Source organism: Papio anubis, chromosome 12 (assembly GCF_008728515.1).
Source record: "Papio anubis isolate 15944 chromosome 12, Panubis1.0, whole genome shotgun sequence".
Taxonomy (NCBI): domain Eukaryota; kingdom Metazoa; phylum Chordata; class Mammalia; order Primates; family Cercopithecidae; genus Papio; species Papio anubis.
In genome coordinates this window covers 71,459,609-71,479,884 of record NC_044987.1, presented here as the reverse complement: position 1 = coordinate 71,479,884, position 20,276 = coordinate 71,459,609, and the positions used below count along the sequence as shown (strand labels likewise).

The following is a 20,276-nucleotide window of genomic DNA, read 5'->3' as shown; positions in this document are numbered from 1 at the left end:
GAGCCTACAATGGGCCCATATATTACCTTATGTATCTTCACAACATCCATATAGCAGGCTGAGATTTTTAACCCCATCCTACACTTGGGGAAACCAAAGACCAGGGTGGTTAAGTCATAGGAACAGGCAGAACTAGGATTCAAACCCTGGTCTGTCCATCTCCTGAGCCTCAGCTCTTGTCACTTCATCACTCTGAAACATATCACAAGTACATATCTCATTAGCAGTAAAACTGCTGCAAATGTGATACATACTTCTTAGAAATAGGGAAAACTTTTAGATATATCCAAAGACTTTACCAAAGGAGTGGCAAAAAAAAAAAAAAAAAAGGAGGCTATCTCCCCCACAAAAGATAGTAAAACACTGATGAAAGGAAATAAATTGTAGACTTGCTGGTCATCAGGTAAGTGGCAGATTGGGCAAACTGGTTTAGGCAATATCTCAAGTGCAGGGGTCTGATCCTTCTGTGTAAGGCAAGGCTGAAAAGAAATTTGACTTCTGGCAGAGATGCAATAGTTGTTTCTCTGCACAGTTTACCACTCAGCATTCTTCCCGCTGGCCAACAATCTCTGACAGTCCAACTGGGAGAAAATCAAAGAAGCCATTGAGTGAAGGCTGCGCTGGTTCTGTGCCCGAGAGTCACAGGATCCCAGAACAAAGTGGGAAGGCACGAGCCACAGCGGCCTTCTAAGAATGCCTGAGCGGCCAGCCCTCGAGGTTTTCTATTTCCCTAAGGACCAAGGGAAGCATCTTAGAACAAGGCTATAGCTGCTCCGTTGACCGCAAAGAGCAAAGCAAATTTATGTTGCATGGCTCACTCTGGGCAGAAGAGGGGGAATGGGAACTGGAAGAGGGGCAGAGGGAGGACCAGGAAGGAGATGGCATGAAACATCACCCTATGGATCCAACCTATCTGTCCGTTCCTCCCCTATCCTTCCTGAGCTCGGCTTCAGGCTTAGTGCTCCCCTTGTAAAAGGCCCTCCCTGTTCCTTTCCACCCAGTGAGAAGACTGTGGTCACCACCTTGGAAAGTCTTCCTTATTGCCCCAGTTCATGCTCCTTCCACATTCTGCAAACAGACTCACCCATGTCCCCGTGAAGTTTCACATCCTCGCTAGTGGTAGCTTACATGCCTATGACATCTCCTTCAGAGAAGCGCCCTATCTCTAACATCTTCTCCTCCTTGTATTAAACATAGGCTTTGTCTTTTTTATAATCAAAGCTGTGCCCAATTAAAAAGGTCAATCAAAAGGAATAAGGTAAAAATAAAAAAAGACATTCTCATTATCCAGGGATTGGGGCCATTACACCTTGGAGAATATGGATCAATTCACATTATCAACATATGCACTTATGAAATCTTGTAGTTGTAGAGGCCAGATGAGAGGGCTAAGGGTTTGGGTGTTGTAGTTAAACCAGCTTGGGGTAAAATCTCAAATCTAGCTGTATGACCTTGGATAAATGAGTCTCTGATCCTCAGCTTCCTCTTTCATCGAATAGGGGTAGTGAAGTTGTTATAAAGTTGTCATAAAGTTGGCCAGGTGCAGTGGCCCACGCCTGGAATTTCAGCACTTTGGGAGGCTAAGGTGGGCAGATTATTTGAGGCCAGGAGTTCAAGACCAGCCTGGCCAACATGGTGAAATCGTCTCTACTAAAAACACAAAAATTAGCCAGGTGTGGTGGCACACACCTGTAATTCCAGCTACTCGGGAGGCTGAGGCAAGAGAATCTCTTGAACCTTAGAGGCAGAGGTTGCAGTGAGCAGAGATTATGCCACTGAACTCCAGCCTGGGTAACAGAGCAAGACCCTGTCTCAAAATACAATAAAATAAAATTCAAAGTAAATTCACAGTGTTGTACAACCAACACTATCTGGTTCCAGAACATTTTTCTTTCTTATATGGGAGCTGCTTCACACATAATTTCAGAACATTTTTATCACCCCAAAAGGAAACCCACGCCCATTAAAGTCACTCCACTCTCCCTTCCTCATAGTCCCCAGCAACTGCTAATCTGCTTTCTGTCTCTATGGAAAAATCACTATCTTTTATCTTCAGACTTTCTCTCTCCTTTAGTTTTTCCTGCAGCATTAATTGTAGTCAAACTTCTCTCATCAAACCAAACTAAAAAAAAGGAAACAAATCACAAAAAGAATGAAAAAAGATTTGACACATCTACTTGAGCCACTGCCCTGTCTCTTACCATCAAACTTCTTTAAGAGTGATCTATCCATACTTTTTCTCTCTGCGTCCTCCAGTTTCACTCACCCTAAACCCTGTAAGTTGGCTCTTGTTAGGATGACAGAGCCCTCCTTGTGGTCAAATCCCTGTTAGCGAGCCAAATATACTTTTGGCTTTTAACTTCCTTAATTTCTTTGCATCATAGGACATAGCTGACCACCCCTCCTTGAAACTCTCTCTTCCTTTTCTCTTTTTTTTTTTTTTTTTTTTAGAGACAAGGTCTCACTCTGTCACCCAGGCTGGTGTGCAGTGGCGCAATATCAGTTCACTGCAACCTCTGCCTCCCCAGCTCAGGAGATCCTCCTACCTCAGCCTCCCAGGCAGCTGGGACTACAGGCATGCACCACCACAGCTGTCTATTTTTTTTTTTTTTTTTTTTTTTTTTGTAGAAATGTGGTTTTGCCATGTTGCCCAGGCTGGTCTCGAACTCCAGAGCTCAAGTGATCCTCCTGCCTTGTCATTCCCAAGTGTTGGTATTACAGGAGTGAGCCACTGTGCCCAGCCATCTTCCTTTGTTTCCCAAACACCACCGCTCCACCTCAATTTTCTATGCCATAAGAGCTTCTCTTCCTGCTCTTCTCCCTCGATGTCTCTCCCTGGGTGACCACATTCCTCACCCCTGTCTCAGCTATCATATGGGCACTGGAATTCCAGCTGTCTCCCAAATTCCAGATTCATGTTCATCTGCCCTTGGATGTTGCTTCCTGGATGCCTTCAACACATCTCAAAGTCAACCTGTCCAAAGTGAATTGTTCAAAACCCTCTTAATGATCTACATTCCAAATCTCACTGATGGTATCACCACCCACCCCATTTCCCGAACTAGAATTCTTAGTGCTTCTTCTTTAGTTCTGTGGTTTCTCTCTTTGCCTAAATCTTCTTTTCCAATTGGTTAACAAATCCTTTAAATTATAGTTCAGACACATCTCTTAAATCCTCTCCCTCCTATTCATCCCTATTGTTGCTGTCTTAGTTTAGGTTCCCAATATCTCTTCTCTGAACAACTATAATTACCTTTTTAAAAGAGACTGAGTTGCATTCTGTCACCCAGGCTGGAGTGCAGGGGTGCGATCATAGCTCAATGCAGCTTCGAACTCCTGAGGTTCAAGTGATCCTCACGCCTCAACCTCCTGAGTAGTTAGGACTACAGGCATGAACCACCACATCCAGCTAATTTTTCTCTCTCTCTCTTTTTTTTAATACATAGGGTCTCAAACTCCTGGGCTCAAGTCACACTCAGATTGCTCCTTCCTACTGTGCTATCCCTAGCCTTTTCAAGCAAACCTCCATTTTAGCATTTGTCACAGTATGATCACTTACCTGTCTCCTATCCTCTCACCTTGGCCTGCAAAGCACTGGGATTACAGGTGTGAGCCACTGTACGCAGCCTATACACCTTTTTAAAAAATTCATGACCAGGTGCAATGGCTCATACCTGTAATCCCAGCACTTTGGGGCTTAGGCAGGAGGATGGCTTCAGCCCAGGAGTTCAAGATCAGCCTGGCCAACATAGCAAAACGCCATCTCTATTAAAAATACAAAACAAACAAAAAAAAATTAGCTGGGCGTGGTGGTGCATGCCTGTAGTCCCAGCTACTCTGCAGGCTGAGGCACAAGAATCACTTGAACCTGCGAGGCAGAAGTTACAGTGAGCTGAGATCTTGCCACTGCACTCCAGCCTGGGTGACAGAATGAGACTGTGTCTTGAAAAAAAAAAAAAAAAAAAGAGTTACATATGTTTTTTCCATAACTGACAGAGTGGCATTTTAAAATAGGAAAGTAATCTTATCATTCTCCTATTTAAATGCCTCTAGTCCTAGAAAATACAGCAAGTCTCCTCTGTATAGCCCTGACTACCTCCTCACCCTCATCTCCCTACAGGATCGGTTACAAATCCTCCATTCTCTACCACAGGCTTCTAGGTGAGGCTGCCTCCAATTTCTGGCCCCAGAGGTGGGACACATGACTAGATTAAACCACCAGCAGTCTCCACCTCTGTGGCCCCAGTCATTGGCTCAAGCCCAAACCAGAGCCAATGAAATGCAATGCTGGGTTTTTGAGATATAAGAACCTCAGACCTCTTCTTTGCACAGGATGTGAAGGAAGCAGGAACAGAGATTGGAACTGCTGCATCTTGCAACCAAGGGAGACTTAGAATGCAGCCATCACTGGGAAAAAAGGAAAACATTATCCTGGTGACATCTTTTGAGACCTGGATCAAACCCTTTCCGGAACTATATAGCCTTTGGCCATCTTTTAAAAATTTAATGTAAGCCAATACACAGCTCCCCTGCTTTATGGTAGATACATCGGTGCATAGTAGATGCACCTGACAGTGATAACTTAAGCCTACCCTGAGAATGACCCTGCGAAACAGACGCATCTGAATGTGTGTTTAGAGTTCTGAGCTAAGGAATCCCAGAGTGGCCAACCCAGAGATTCATTCCTTATCTATGACGAACATCTGAAGCCCCCAGCCCAGCTACAATTCCATACACGGGATCCAGGCCCATTTGAGGGGTTAAATGAAGTTTGTCAGTGGAGGTTGTTAGGGGGAGGGTGTTAAGTGAAAATGCCATGTAAACGGCATGGTTTTGCTGAGGCTGGTGCTATCTCTCTGGGAGTCGATAGGGGTTTGACACAACACCTCCTTACCCACTTCATTTTCTATTCTTAAGACAGTTTGAGCTGGGCTTTGTGTTGTTACAAACCAAACTCCCTACTCATTACCCTTGAAGCCAGTGTTTCCCAAATTTTGCCGAACATTAGAATCACCTGGAGAGCTTTTAAATCCCTCCGCCATGTCAATTAAGTCATAATACCTTGGGGTGGGAGGCAGGAATTGGTAGTTTTGAAAGATCTCAGGTGATTCCAATGCATGGTGAAATTCAGGAACCACCACTATGAGCAAAGTGAGCTGCTTCCTCTGGGCTTCCCTGGCCCCCTGCCCACAGATTTACCAGAGCTCTTCTTACACTATATTGCAGGCCTGCCTCCCCTTTTGGACTCCGAGCATCTCAATGGCAGACTCATGTCTCTCTCTTGTCTTGCACATGGTAGACCTCCAATAAGTATTAAACAATGAAGAAATGAATGAATCAATAAATGAGACAGGTCCATGCAACGTTCTTGTGTATTTTTTCATTCAAGTACCTTGTAATGGGCATAAGGTGGGGAAAAAGCTCTAAGAGCGTACCTTTGCCCAAATCCTGGTGATCCAGGGCAAATACTCTGCTGTTCAGTGCCTCCTTGTCCTCGTCCATAAAATGTAAATAGTAGCACTTACATCACAGTGATGTTGTCAGGCTTCCATAAGTCAATACATGTAAAATTCTTAGAACGTTGTTTGCTATGTAGCAAGCAATGAGATGGTAGAGACTGAGTATAGCTGGCTCCTTGCAGAATCGCTTATGACTGGAAAGGGACACAGTGTGGGAAGAAGCAGAATAAAGAGTAGTTTGCAGTATTTTCATTTGTAGGCTGCAAGCCTTCAGCATGTTTAGAAGCTAAAAGGAAGAGCCAGGTGAAAGGGGGAAACAGGTGTGGAGAGAAGCAGATTCAATACCCAAAAGAGCCGGACCTGCAGTAGGTGGGGAGATGGGTCTGGAGCAGAGGGGACAGGATGAACCAAAGACCAGAGGGATGTGGAAGCCTCAAGACAACAGGAATCACAGAGAAGACGGATGCACAATATTCACACCTGTGTGTGCTCTGGGAGTTGTTTTGCTTCTCACGCAGTTTTTTAAGTTAGGTGAATTTCATTAAGGTGGCTGTGAGTTTACTGCACTGGGGTGGAGAACAAATTACTGCTTGGTGGCAGAACAAAGGACTTGTGAAGTTCTGCTGGACTTGCCCTTCCCACAATGCCGATAGCACACAACCAGGTGCTTTCAGAGCCCCTGAATAGAGCCTGTTATTTGGACTCAGGACAGGTGAAGGGCTTACTGTTTCGTATTATTCATCACAGAGCATTTCGATCTATTTTAAAGGAACTCTTCCTGCCTGAGGAGAGAGGAAAGCACTTCTCTATGAAGAACACAACTTTATAACAAGATTCGTTGTCATAGAGCTTTACCTGCAGAGTGTTTGTTATTCAAAGCTTATGTGCTTATAAGTTTGTCAGCAGAATGGTTAGAGGCCTCTTTACTATTTTAGATAGTAAGTTTCCAGCCAAGGATGTCCTTGAACACTCCTCCACCCGTCCCTGCTCTGTCTCCTTATCTGTAAAAGAAGGGCATGGGCCTGCCTGCTTCCTTCCTCCCTCCCTTCCATCAACATGTATTTGTTTGTGCTCCTATCATAAGCAGGGAACAATGTAGGTGCTCTGGAGAGACAAAATAAAAAAAAAAAAAAAAAAAACCTGATTCAGCGCTTGTCCCTCCCTCAGAGAATCTGCAGTTTTGCAGGGAAATTATAACCAAAGTCACTCCGTTGTAGCTGAGTTTTTTTCTTTTCCTTTTTTTTTTAAGTTTCACTCTTTTGCCCAGACTAGAGTGTAGTGGCATGATCTCAGCTCACTGCAACCTCCACCTACTGAGTTCAAGCGATTCTCCTGCCTCACCCTCCTGAGTAGCTGGGACTACAGGTGTCCGCCACCATGGCTGGCTAATTTTTTTTTTTTTTTTTTTTTTTAAGTAGAGACGTGGTTTCACCATGTTGGCCAGGCTGGTCCTGAACTCCAACCTTGTGATCCGTCTGCCTCGGCCTCCCAAAATGCTGTGATCACAGGTGTGAGCCACTGCGCCCAGCTGTAGCTGAGTTTTTCATCACTTCTCATTTAAATTCACTTTCAGTGGATTCCTAGTCCATCGCTCTGACTTCACTCATTTTTCTGCCCACTACCTGCCAGAAGGATCTTTCTGAAGCACTTGTCCCTTGTGAACGCTGCCCTCCAGCCCACAATATGACAGTTCCTTTGTTTTCTTTACTCACGTGCTGCTCTCCTCATCCTTCAAGCCCAATGCCATGCTTTCTCGGTACTCACACTCTCAGCAGAATGGATTGCTCCTTCCTCCTGCGCTGTCCCTAGCCTTTGCAAGCACATCCCCGTTTGAGCATTTGTCACAGTATGATCATTTACCTGCCTCCTAGACTGGGGAGGACTGGGCCTTCATTAGTCTTGGTACCTCAGTGCATGACCCTTAGTGAGTGATGAATTAATGATTGTGAAGTCATTGAGTGTCATATGTGAGAAATAGACAAAGACACCCCTCCTTTTCCCCTCCCAAGCCATAATCAGACTATTGGGGGAATCCTGCAGACCAGGGACATGGAGGATTTTTTTTCCTTAATATTTCATTTTCTTTTCTTTCTTTCTTTCTTTTTTTTTTTTTTTGGCAATGAGGTCTCACTATGTTGCCCAGTCTAATCTTGAACTCCTGACCTCAAGTGATTCCCTCTACCTCAGCCTTGGAAAATGCTAGGATTACAGGCGTGAGCCACCATGCCTGGCCATGCTAATATTTCAAACAAAAGGAAACAAAGTATGACATCACAAACGCTCATGTGCCCACCATCCAGCTTTCATGAATCTTCTCCGTTTGCCATATCTGCTTCAAATATTTTCTTCCTTTAAAGACATAAACATAGTTAATGCATACTCTGTGTCCCACAGGGATCCATTCCCTTTCTCTGGAATTTGGTGTTCATCATTCTAATACATGTTTTTATGCACTCACTACAAAGGCATATGTTTCTAAACAATGTTTTATACTTTTAAAAATGTTTTTAAACACCTTACCTTCATGAAGACTCCTGTGCGTGACATTACAATTTGTTTTTCCTGTCAATGTTACCCAGATACAGGTGAGCTGCTTTCTGTTCCCTATCTTCTGCTCCGTTGTCTGTTTGTCTATTTGTGAGATGATTCTTTAATATCAGTGCCTTTATAATGTATTTTAATAGCTGGCAGGTCAAGTCCCTCCTCCTTGTTCAAAGACATGTAAGCTATTCTCTGACCTCTCTCTTCCGTATGAATTTTAGAATTAGCTTGTAAAGGTTTGTGAAATTCCTTATTGAAGTAGGCATTTCATTCAATGCATGTATTACTTTGAGAGGAATCCCCATCTTTATGGTACCGAGTCTTCCCCTCTATGCACCTGGTAAGGCTCTCCAGCTATCGAGACCTTTTGTGTGGGATGTGGCAGTGCACCCCAGGGCATCATTCCCAAGGCATCCCTAGCAGCAGAACAAAGAGCCTCTGAGAGACTTCTCACTGCGTGTGAGCAGAGACTAGCCAGCACTCCCCATCTCCCCATCTCCCCATCTCCCCAGCTACTGTGGAGCCTAGCCAGCAGGAACCAACTGCCAAGGTGAGGCCAGCCCAGAGATGGCAAATAAGCTGAACGCACGACTTCTATCGCCTCCAAATTCCACTTGCAGCAGACACTGCTAATCCACCCTAGTGCTCTCTTCCTCCAGACCCAAAGGCCTCAGCCTCCTTTCTCACATGGCACTTCAGGCAGCCCCCTGAATGAGTCAGGCACACCAAGTGAAACCTCTGTGAACCCAGCCTAAATCTCACCAAGCAGACAGGCATTTTCTGGGACCCTATGACAACCCATTACTGGTGGCTCTGAGGGGACTTCATGGGCCTGCACGGGGCTCTGAGCCCACCCTGTTCCACAGGCACACGTGCAGGCCCATCAGACGCATACTCCCCTCACCATTTTAAAGATTGCTCCCCCAGGGAGAAACAACGGATTTCAGGCAAACCAACGAGCTGAAAAGACTGAATGGAGCAATATTTTGCTGGGGGAACTGGTGTTGACTTTTCCTTCCAGCCACTAGGCTACTCTGTGTTTTTCAATGTGCAGAAGGCCTTCACAGCTGGTGCCTGAATGCCTGGTGGTAGATGCTATTTATGTCTCCTTCCTCCTCTTTTGGAAACAAATAATTACCATGTATTACAACAAAGATCACAACAGAGGTCTGTTTAGGGATCTCTGTCTTGCTCCCTTCTGTACCTTTTGTCCCAGCACCCAATAGACACTTACCACATCCTGATGCAGATTAGAGCTCAGCAATGTTTGACGAGTGTCGTGTGTCAAGCCTTAGGTTAAAGGATACTTTGTCCTACTTTGCACCACAGTGGTGGGTAAAATCTCCATTTTGCAGGTGAGAAACAAAGGCTTAGGGAGCTAAAGTGACTCCTCCAATCAGGGCTATGTAGCTAGTCAATGACAGGATTGTGAACCAAGATCTACCCACCTGTGATGGTGGAATCTAAGTTCAGTGCCACATGCTCATTGCTGCCTGCTCTGGAAGGGAGAAGAGAAGGGAGGAAGGGAAGGAAAGGAAGAGGAGACACAGGGGCAGGGAGAGACCATGGAAGGAATAGAGGGAAAGGAGGAAGTTGAGAAAGAGGGGAAGGGAGAGAAGAGGGCGTGAGGGAAGCTGGTGGTGGTGGAAGCTCCAAACCTGCCCTCCTCTTCCCTCTCCCAGAGTCTGTGTCCTGGGGGAGGTCCTATGAGTCTGGAAGCCCATTCCAGACTGATCTTGTATTTCCCTTGCAGTAAGAAGAGGAGGAAGAGGAGGAAGGTTAGGAATCCTCTCTGAAGAGGACATGGTTCTTGGAGGCCTGATTTGTATTGGGGAGAATCCTGAAACTAATCACTGAGGGAGCACTACCCTTTATGATAGGGACAGAAAAACCACAGCAACCCTATGGCCTCTAGTTTTGGAGATGGACTCAGCTAAAGACCAAAGGAAGCACCAGAAAGATGAACTGAAGAGTTTAATTTGGTTAAACATAAATAAAAATGAAAACCTCTCTAGAATATAGAAACTATCTCTAGAAGGCTGGGTGTCATGGCTCATGCTCATAATCCCAGCATTTTGGGAGGCTGAGGCAGGTGGATGACCTGAGCTCAGGAGTTTGAGACCAGCCTGGGCAATATGGCAAAACCTCGTCTCTGCCAAAAATACAAAAAATTAACCAGGTGTGGTGGTGTGCACCTGTTGTCCCAGCTACTCGAGAAGCTGAAGTGGAAGAATTGCTTGAGCCTGGGAGGCAGAGGTTGTAGTGAGCCAAGATTGCGCCACTGCACTCCAACCTGGGTGAAAAAAAAAAAAAAAAAGAAACTATCTCTCGGGGTGGAGCTCTGGGGAATGTTTTCTCTGTTCAAATGTTCTACCAAGCAGATGTATTACAGTGGATGTGATTCCCTTTATTTTGCTTGATTTGCTGGACATTGTTCAAAGGTCATCCCCAAGTGTCAGTGGACAGATAGGAAGGAGAGTGTGTGCACTGAGGGCGTGGCTGTGGGCCCTGCAGGGGAGGCACTGCAGGGAAGGGCTGGCACTTCTGTGGGCTCAGACGCTCAGGTGAGTTGCCCATTACCTAAGGTGCATTGCTAGGGCATTCAGCCAGGAAGGAGCCACTCTGGACTTGCGACTTCACTTTCCCCCCTTCCTCTCTCCTGTTCCCACCCCCAACCCGGGCTCCTTCTTTTTTTTTTTTTTTTTTTTTTTTTTAGACAGAGTCTTACTAGGCCGGAGTGCAGCGGCGCGATCTCTGCTCACTGCAACCTCCGCCTCCACAGGGGCTCCTTCTGATAACTACTGAAGGAATTCTATGAGGCTATCTCTCCCCCAAGCTCTCTGGGGAATGGGCTTAATTAAAAACCAGTCCAGTTTGCCCCTCAGTAGGAAACAGGGCAGACAGGATGTTGGTACCAAAGCAAGCCAAAAACCTAGTCAGTATGGGAGGCATCTGCCTTCTTCCTGTTGTAACCCTCTGGGCTCAGCTCTGAGACATGCTGGGACAGGAGTAGCGGGGGCCAAGGGCCCTCAGGAGGGTTAACATACTGGCTGCTGACCTGGCAGGGGCTCTCAGGCAGGTGGGCAGGGCTCTGACAGGAAGAGTCTCTGACTTTTGCCAAAGATACTTGTTTTCAGGTGGGTAACAGTATCTAGCTTCTGAAGGAACTTCCTGTTGGAAACAGGAAGTGGTTTTGGATTCAGGAACAGGGTGTGGTCTAAAAGGAAAAATGATAGGGGAAGTTGGCAACACCATAGAATCCCAGCTGAATGGGGTTGAGGGGACTTGTCACTCACTGGAAAACCTGGGGCAGAAGCTCAGTTACCCAGATTGCTCTGGGGAAAGGCTGGAGCTGAGAACAGAGGTGGAGGCCCAAGGCGGGGAGCCTCCTCAAGGAACCTTGGGTCATAAACACAGATCTTTTTCCTTTTTAATTATTTTTCAATTTTTTTAGTTTTAAGTTCCAGGATACATGTGCAGAATGTGCAGGTTTGTTACATAGGTAAACACGTGCCATGGTTGTTTGCTACACCTATCAACCCATCACCTAGGTATTAAGCCCAGCATGCATTAGCTATTTGACCTGATGCTCTCCCTCCCTCTGCCCCTGCCACAGGCCCCCAGTGTGTGTTGTTCCCCTCCCTGTGTCCATGTGTTCCCATTGTTTGGCTTCCACTTTTGAGCGAGAACATGCGAGGAGCACAGATCTTAACCCTTTTTCTCCCACTGCCCAGATGGGGTTCCCACTACAAGGCCAGGTCTAATTTCAGCAGCTCCTGGGCCTGGGTGAAGCTAAATAAGACAGCTAAAGATCTCTAGCTCCTGTGGGTAGGCCTGGCTGGGGAGAGCAGAAATTGATACCTTTAGTCTCACAGTGTGAGTAATAAGGTGAGAATCTCAACTTGAACCTGTGAACAATCTATTTTTTTTCCTCCACAGCACCTAGTACTGGCAAAGCACTTGGCTTGCATTGCCTGGATCCACTCACTAATGAAATTAGACAATTGTATTTCCTTATACCCATGCTGAAGAATCCTTAGAAAAATGTGAAAGAGGAAACCAAGACACAGCGAGGTGAAGGGTACAAGCTCATTCATACCAGGGCCTTCCCACCTACTCCTGGCCCTTGAGGCAGTGATCACTGGTCAGTCACTGCATTCTTTCCTGCTGAGCCAAGAGCTGGCGACAGAGCTCAGGAGGGCCCTGCAGGCCTTCCTCTCCAGCTGCTCAGTGTTTGCCATTCGCTGTGTATTATGAAGTGGGTAGGCAGGGAGGCTGGACGGAAAGCAGTGCTGCAAGGAAGAGGGAACCCTGGAAAATAAAAATGTCTGTCTCTGTTACTCATTGCTTCAATAATGCTATGCAACTGTGGCAGACTGTGTTTTCCAAAGATGGCCCCAACAATATCTCCCATCCTATATTCTCTTTTGAAATGTGACCTTGCTATTTCCCTATCAAGAAGTGACATCTGTGTTTCCAAGGGTCGATGCTGTGATTTTGACCAATAGAATAGAAAGGAAGTGATGCCATGCCAGTGCTGCCACAACTCTTACCTGGCCTAGCATCCTCTTCCTGCCTTGTGGAACCCAGCACCATGATATGAAAATCCCTTGCCCATGCAGAGGCCGTGTGCAGTCAACAGCCCAGCTGAGTCCAGCATGACAGCTGGTATCCAGTGCCAGCCACCTGGCTGAGCCATCCCAGGCACCCAATCAAGCTGAACCTTTCAGATACCTGCAGCCCCAGTCGACATCTGACTGTAATCATCTGAAAGCCCCCAGGTGGGAATTGCCCCACTGAGACTAGTCAATGCATAGAACCTTGGGAGACTGTAATAAATGAGTATGTAATACATTGTTTTAAATCACTAAATTTTGGGGTAGTGTGTTACTCTACAATAAGTACTAGAACAGAAATAGACTACCCCAAAACATATGCCTTAAAACAACATGTATTCTTTCTCGTGAGTCTAGTTGCTCATACATCTCGGGTTTGCTGGCGGGTTGGCTGGAGTCTGGCTGGCCTGGGGTGGCCTCTGCTGGGACAACTCAGCTCTGCTCTGTGGGATCTTTCATTTCCCATAGGCCAGCCCCAGATTGTTCTCATGGCAGCAGGAGGGGTTTAAGAGAGACAGAAGACACAAGGCTTCTTAAGACCTAAGCGTGGAGCTGGCACACTGTCACTTTCAATAAACATTGTTTAAAGCAAATTTCAAGGCCGACCCATATTCAAAGGGTGGGGAAATGGATTCTGTCTCTTGATGGGAGGAGCTACACCGTCACATTGTAGAGGGTGTGGATTGAGGATGCAGAGGGTGTGGACTGGAAGGGATGGAAGATTGTGGCTGTTTTTGCAATCAATCTATCACAATAACTAATGAGGACATTAAGAAGTTTGCTAGGAGCCGTGTGTGGTGGCATGCCTCTGTCATCCCAGCTACTTGGGAGGCTGAGGCAGGAGGATTGCTTGAGCCCAGGAGTTTGAGGCTGCAGTGAGCCATGATCATGCCACTGCACTCCAGCCTAAGTGACAGGAGGATGCTGTCTTTAAAAAAAAAAAAAAGAAGAAGAAGAGGAGGAAGAAGTTAACTGGGGAGTGTGAATTACAAGTTCCTGCTGTGTTTTGACTGACATCATTAGTTAAGCCTCCATTGCTCAGGGTTACCTTTCACTGTTTTAGCTTTCCAGCCTCTGTGGAGAAAGGAAAGACAGAAGGAAACTGTGAGGAGTTGTGTTTGGGTGGCCAGCCAAACTTGCCAAGTGCTCCAGTCCTGTGGCTTTCAACAGTGCTGGGCGACGCCCTGGTGCACTGTGGCAGTTTCTCAGGGCTACCACACGGGAAATGGTTGAGTATAAGCGTGAGAAAACCTGAGTCCCCACCTTAACCAGGGCAGCACTGTTCTTCCCTTGTGATTTCCTTTGCAGAAAGATTATGCAGCTTTGAAAAATAAAAAGATTTCAAATCCAGTGAACTAGTCTAACCTCTCAATCTTATAGAAAAGGAACCAGTCTTAGTGAAACGGAGTGTTTATTCTACATTACTCTGCCACTGAGTGTCTTGGCTGGTGTCAGACTCCAGGCTGCTGACGTGCCATCCTACCTGAGCTCGTTCTTCTGCCTGATTCACCCCTCCCCTCACTGGGTTGGAGATGACAGCAGATTGCTGAAGACCAGAGAACAGGAGATAACTGAGGAACATCAGAAGGGATGTCCCTGACCTGTCGCTGCTCCAATTCTCTACTTTCCCACCATGGTCCGTAGTCCTCGAACCCCGAGCCTCAGCCACCGCCATTCTGCACATACACACCCTTACATGATGATCCTGACAAAGTTTGGTCCCCAGAACCACAGACAATTCCAGGCATCATATTGGCAGGCAGGCTGAGCTGGCTGGTCAACCCCAGGGTGGAGCAGGGCACACTTAGGGGAGCTGATCCTGCAAGGGTAGATGGAGCTCCATCTGGGAGAAAAACTCATCTCCCAAGAGAAGGCTTGGTCTTGCTTGAAGCCTGTGATCTCCTCGTTCTCCTCCAGGTTCATTCTCCTCCCAGTTTGTTAATTCTATTTCTTCCCAAGTTCATTTTTTTAGGACATAGGCTATTTATAGCTCCTCCTAAGTCCTTTCCAGTCTGTTTCCTGTTCAAGTATACTGCATTAGTCACCAAAGAGTGTCTCAAGCAATCTCTGTGTCCCTGCCTGATCCCAACCACAGGGAACACAGGGATGCTGGTCAGACTCAGGGCGGATCCCCTTGGAAAGATGGGAAGCAGGAGGCAGGATGCTGGCTAAGGGGGCTCATGAGGGCAGAAGGAGAATCTCTTATTCCCCATCCTCTGTGGCATCAAGCCCTGAGTCCTTCCTGGAGTTTATCTAGTCCTTAGAGACACTGAAACTGCAGCGGCACCTCCATTTGGCTGCATATTTTTGCCATTACTTGATGACCTATTTGCATGCAGCTCCTTGCAGAGAATTTCCTCTCAAGCCATATAGGGTGATTTCATTGCACCACATGAAGCTTTTATTTGCAGTCAGTGATCAAGGCTCCTTCCTGACTTCCTCCTGCCAGTCCCACATCCCTCCTGTCCACTGTGACCTGCCTAGGCTGCTCTGAGTTCCCTGCAAACTTGGTTCTCTCCAAGTGTGGTTGGTCCAGGAAATTGCCAGCTTCATCTGAGGAGTGGGAGCTGGAGATCCAAGCTGACTTTTTGTATCAGCAGGATGCCGACACTGCCCGGCAGCCCTGGCCACCTTGAGCGCTTCGATCAGCCTCCACAAATCCCTAGCAAAGGAGTTGAGTGTGGGGTTTCTGACCCTGAGCTTGCTGACCCTGAACTTTCTGGGGACAAAGGAGAGAAAGGTGGAGGGAAGTCCGAGGTTCTGTTTGCACAACTAGTCATCAAACAGCCTACATCCCAGAGACCAACATTTTCCCAAACTGTAGTCTCAGTACTCCCCAGCCCCAAACAAAGGGACTTAATGTCCCTTGAACAAAGCTTCTGAGGGCCTCAGAGATTACTTGCTCTAGGCTCTTCTTAAGGGTTAATGACCTCCTTAGTCCCACCCTCAGTGTTGCCCAACTCAAAGCAGCAAGGGACCAGCTGATCCCCACTGGTCACTGGGCACCTGCTTTATGCCAGGCTGCCTGCCGGGTGCTTCAGAAACAAGCCCTCTGAACTCTCTGAAATAGTTTTGATGAGAAGGTGCCTGAGCTAAACGCAATCTTCCTGTCTCACTCAGAGAGCTGGCATGCACACCAGCACCCTGAGCGGAGGAGGTGGAGGAAATCGGGCATGCAACGTGGATGCCAGGTTCCAGCCCAGGCCCAGGCATCCCAGGGCTACTCCTGAGCTGTGATGCACACTGACAATCTGGCACAACTATTTTTATTTCCACTTGGTTTCCAACTGAGGAAATCATGACAGACTGTCTCCCCACATAGCACACTCAATTACATCCTTGGGAGCACAAGAGCCCAGAAGATGCCGTCAGGGATGGCTGAGTCAGGTGCAGTCAAGGATGAGTTTGCTTCTGACAGTGCTGGAGGTCTCAGGACTGATCCCCAGGGGATGGGGGATCCAGGAGAAGGGTGGGGACATGAGCACCAAGCAGGGACTTCTCTTCTGGGACCACAATGGTAAATTTGGAAGTGGAAAGAAAGTGGAGGGTGACACTGTCATCCAACCTCCTCTTAAAACAAGGCTGCCTTCAACTTCTACCTTTTAGATTATGGAAATGAATGCATGTGCAGAAAAGTGCATAGAAAATTATACATTCTAATAAATAACTATAAAGCAAACACCGATGTCCTCACTACTCATGTCAAGACATAAATCATTGGCTGGGTGTAGTGGCTCACCGCTGCAATCCCAGCACTTTGGGAGGCTGAGGTGGGCGAATCACCTGAGGTCAGGAGTTTGAGACCAGCGTGGCCAACAGGGTGAAACCCCATCTCTACTAAAATTACAAAAAATTAGCCGGGTGTCATGGCACATGCCTGTAATCCCAGCTACTCGGGAGACTGAGGCAGGAGAATTGCTTGAACCCGGGAGGTGGAGGTTGCAGTGAGCTGAGATTGCGCCATTGCACTCCAGCCTGGGTGACAGAGTGAGACTCCATTTCAAAAAAGAAAAAAGAAAGACATGAATCATTGCCAGCACCCCAAACCCCTTGCGTGGCCCTATCTGATCACACTCATCCCCTGTCCCTTAGAATTTGTGGTGTCTCCTTCTTTTCCCTTTAGTTTTACCACCTGAGTTTGCATCCCTAAAGAAAATACTTTCATTTTACCTATTTTGAGATTTACATGAATAGAACCACATTATGGAGTTTATGGGGTTTCTCCATATCTGGCTTTTTTTGCTCAATTGTGTCTATGAGATTCATCCATGTTGTTGTGGTAGCTGTAGTGAATTAATTTTCATGGCTGTATAGTATTCCACTGGCTAAATATGCCATATTTATTTATCCATACTACTATTGATGAACATTTGGGTTGTTTCCAGGTTTTAAATACTATGAGTGATGCTGCAATAAGTATTCTTGGTATGTATATCCTGAAGCAAATATGCACATATTTCCCCAGGGTTTATACCTAAGAGTGGAATTGCTAGGTCACAGGATGTGTTTCTTCACCCTTACCAGATAACAACACATTGTTTTCCAAGTTGTGGTGCCTTTGCTCTCTTTGTTAGACAACTGTAACAGATACTTTGGGAAGGAGACCACAGGTCTAGAATTGCTCAACCCGCAGAGATGCTTCAGGTGGAAAAACTTCTCCAGAGAAATTAATCTGTATGTGCCTTTGTTTCTCTCTCTTCTCACTGCCTGTCCCTGCCTCATTGTTCCAGACTCTGCTACTGCAGTCCTCCATAGCTGAACCCAGTACTCCCTGACCTCGGGTTCAGTTCATTGTGGTTTCCAGACTCAACTGGTTAAGGACATGGTGAACAGTTGTCATGTGAAGATTAGTCCAAGGGTAGTGGGACCCTAGCCATCAAACAGGAAGTCAGAGGAGACGACTCAGGATGGGGGCTTGAGCAGAGCTGTTAGCAGGATGGCACTACCAACTCTGGAACCTGAGGCATGATGGTTCTGCAGGACAGCCTGGGGCAGCACGGGGAGAAGATATTAGGATGCTCACTAGGCCCAGAGACCTGGAATAGACCCCGAACTGCCTTCAGCACAGCACTTACAAATCTTTCTATCAAGACCAAAAACTCACATAAATAGTTTAACAAAAAAGGAGAATTTGCAGACTTGAAACAAAATATAATGATAGGCCTGCCTTTAAGAGAAGCTTGATCTAGAATCTCAAACGATATCATCAGACTCAGGTTCTTGGAATATCTTGTCTCTGCTGTAGGAGAGTCAGCAATCACCAGGAAAAGGTAAGATGAAGCTGCACAGAAAAGATGAGACCCTGGAACAGGAACGGACAGCAGCAGTCCTGTCATCAGCAGGATCTATAACTGGGGACAACTCAGAAAGTATCCCCCCATCTCTGGACACGGTGGGTGCCCCTGGTGATCCTAGTACCTGGGGAACCACTCTCTTAGGCTTAGGGGTTGGCAGACACACACAGCCCTATAAAGGCATGTTCACAGCCTCAGATTCCTAAAACTGTTCATCTATTATTATTCTGAGCATTTGGAGAGGGCTCCCAGAGAGGGAAAAAAAAAAGGAATGTTCTTATTAAAGAAAAATTTTGAATATATTTTCTATACTAGAAATTGGAAACTGAGGCCTGATTTAAGATTTGGCGGTACTTCCAAATTGGGGAGGAAGTTTTATTTCTAAATGTTGTTAAAATTCCTGGAACATTTCTTTAGTGTATGAGATCAAAGGGACAGCATATTTGAACTCAGGGCTGTCTTGGAAAATCCTAGAAGTACAGTAGCTGCATTGATTTTAAATAATATTTATTACGTTTGTTTTTTTAATTTAAAAAGAAAAAGTAAAAGCTAAGTGGCCCAAAGTCCCACTGATGAGATAAACTCCTTGGCAAAAAAAAAAGAACCTCATGCATGTTATTTATAGAGAAAGGTATAAAATGAGAAAAAAATGAGAAAAAGCTAAATCCTCTTCCTTAGCCTCCCTTTCCACAGGGACCCACTAATCAGAGTTTCTTACTTTCTAAAAGATTATTTCTTTAGCCACCAGACCCGGAGCAAAGGAGGATTGGAGAATTGCTCTGTTAGAGGTCCCACCTGAATGAGGACAGACCCAAAACATTCCAGGCCTTCTGACCCCCTCCCAAGCATGCCTCCCTGCCCTGGCTCCAAGTGCAATCTTGCTAATGGACCTGGGCTGCCTCCCACTGCCCCCAGCAACTCACCAGGGCACCGCCTCTTGGGGAAGCTCACAGCAGAGGAATATTTACTCAATGAGAAAGCCCTAAAGGAAAGAATTTTCCCACTGATTACATGTCTGCTGCTTGAGAACATTCACTCTTATTTTTTCCAACAGTGATTCATCCAGGAATCATCAGAGACAGCCTGATGGAGATGATGACGTTCTTCCCTCCCAAGCTTTGATTAAGGTTATATAACTTTGTGCTGGTTTGTGCTTAGAAGCCTCATTTCCCCTTTGCCATTCAGCCCCAAAACTTAGGGCAGAAGACTGTATAGTGCCTGGGGTTTACGTTAGTACAAAATCTCTTTCATTAAGCATCAAGTCCTGTATCCATAAACATGCCTTTACATGATACCGGACATAATGACACGGAACCTGAAGAAAAGGACAAGGTACTCAATAATTTGTATTTATTTATTTATTTATTCATCACATATGTAGGGACTCAGAATTTGCCGATTACCAGGAACTGCCCTAGACGTTTAACACTTTTATGTGAGGCCTTAAAAGACAGACACTTTCATGTCCTTTGCCTACTTTTTAATGGGATTTTTTTTTTTGTAAATTTGTTTAATTTCCTTGTAGATTCTGGATATTAGACCTTTTTCAGATGGATAGATTGCAAAATTTTTCTCCCATTCTGTAGGTTGCCTTTTCACCCTGATGGTAGTTTCTTTTGCTTTCAGAAACTCTTTAGTTTAATTAGATCCCATTTGTCAACTTTTGCTTTTGTTGCAATTGCTTTTGGCGATTTTGTCATGAAAGTTTTGCCCTTGCCTCTGTCCTGAATGGTATTGACATGCACAGACACTTCTCAAAAGAAAACATTCATGTGGCCAACAAACATTATAAAAAAAACTCAACATCACTGATCATTAGAGAAATGCAAACCAAAACCTCAATGAAATACCATCTCATGTCAGTCAAAATGGCAATTATTAAAAAGTCAAGAAACAACAGATGCTGGCAAGGCTGTGGAGAAATAGGAAGGCTTTTATACTGTTGGTGGGAATGTAAATTAGTTCAACCATTGTGGAAGATGTTGTGGTGAGTCCTCAAAGATCTAGAACCAGAAATACCATTTGACCCAGCAATCCCTTTACTGGGTATATACCCAAAGGAATATAAGTCATTCTGTTACAAAGATATGTGCACACATATGTTCACTGCAGCACTATTCACAATAGCAAAGACGTGGAATCAATCCAAATGCCCATCAATGATAGACTGGATAAAGCAAATGTGGTACATATACACCATAGAATACTATGCAGCCATTAAAAGGAATGAGATCACGTCCTTTGCAGGGACATGGATGGAGGTGGAAGTCATTATTCTCAGCAAACTAACGCAGGAACAGAAAACCAAACGCCACATGTTCTCACTCATAAGTGCGAGTTGAACAATGAGAACACATGAACACAGG

The 20,276-nt window shown here is 45.8% G+C and overlaps 1 protein-coding gene across 5 annotated transcripts in view; it reads right to left on the bottom strand.

Annotated features, from left to right (window-relative positions):
- Positions 1–20,276, bottom strand: part of MICAL2 (microtubule associated monooxygenase, calponin and LIM domain containing 2) — a 295,251-nt gene that overhangs the window by 251,336 nt on the left and 23,639 nt on the right. Inside the window, exon 1 of one of the 5 annotated variants that reach the window (XM_017948609.3) lies at positions 7,224–7,402. The exons of 1 other annotated variant lie outside the window; for it this stretch is intronic. The gene's annotated coding sequence lies outside the window, so the exon portion shown is untranslated. Of the gene's footprint in view, positions 1–7,171; positions 7,191–7,223; positions 7,403–20,276 lie in introns of those variants that run through there. 3 more of the 5 variants (XM_017948605.3, XM_031653336.1, XM_017948608.2) reach the window with 3 other exon arrangements.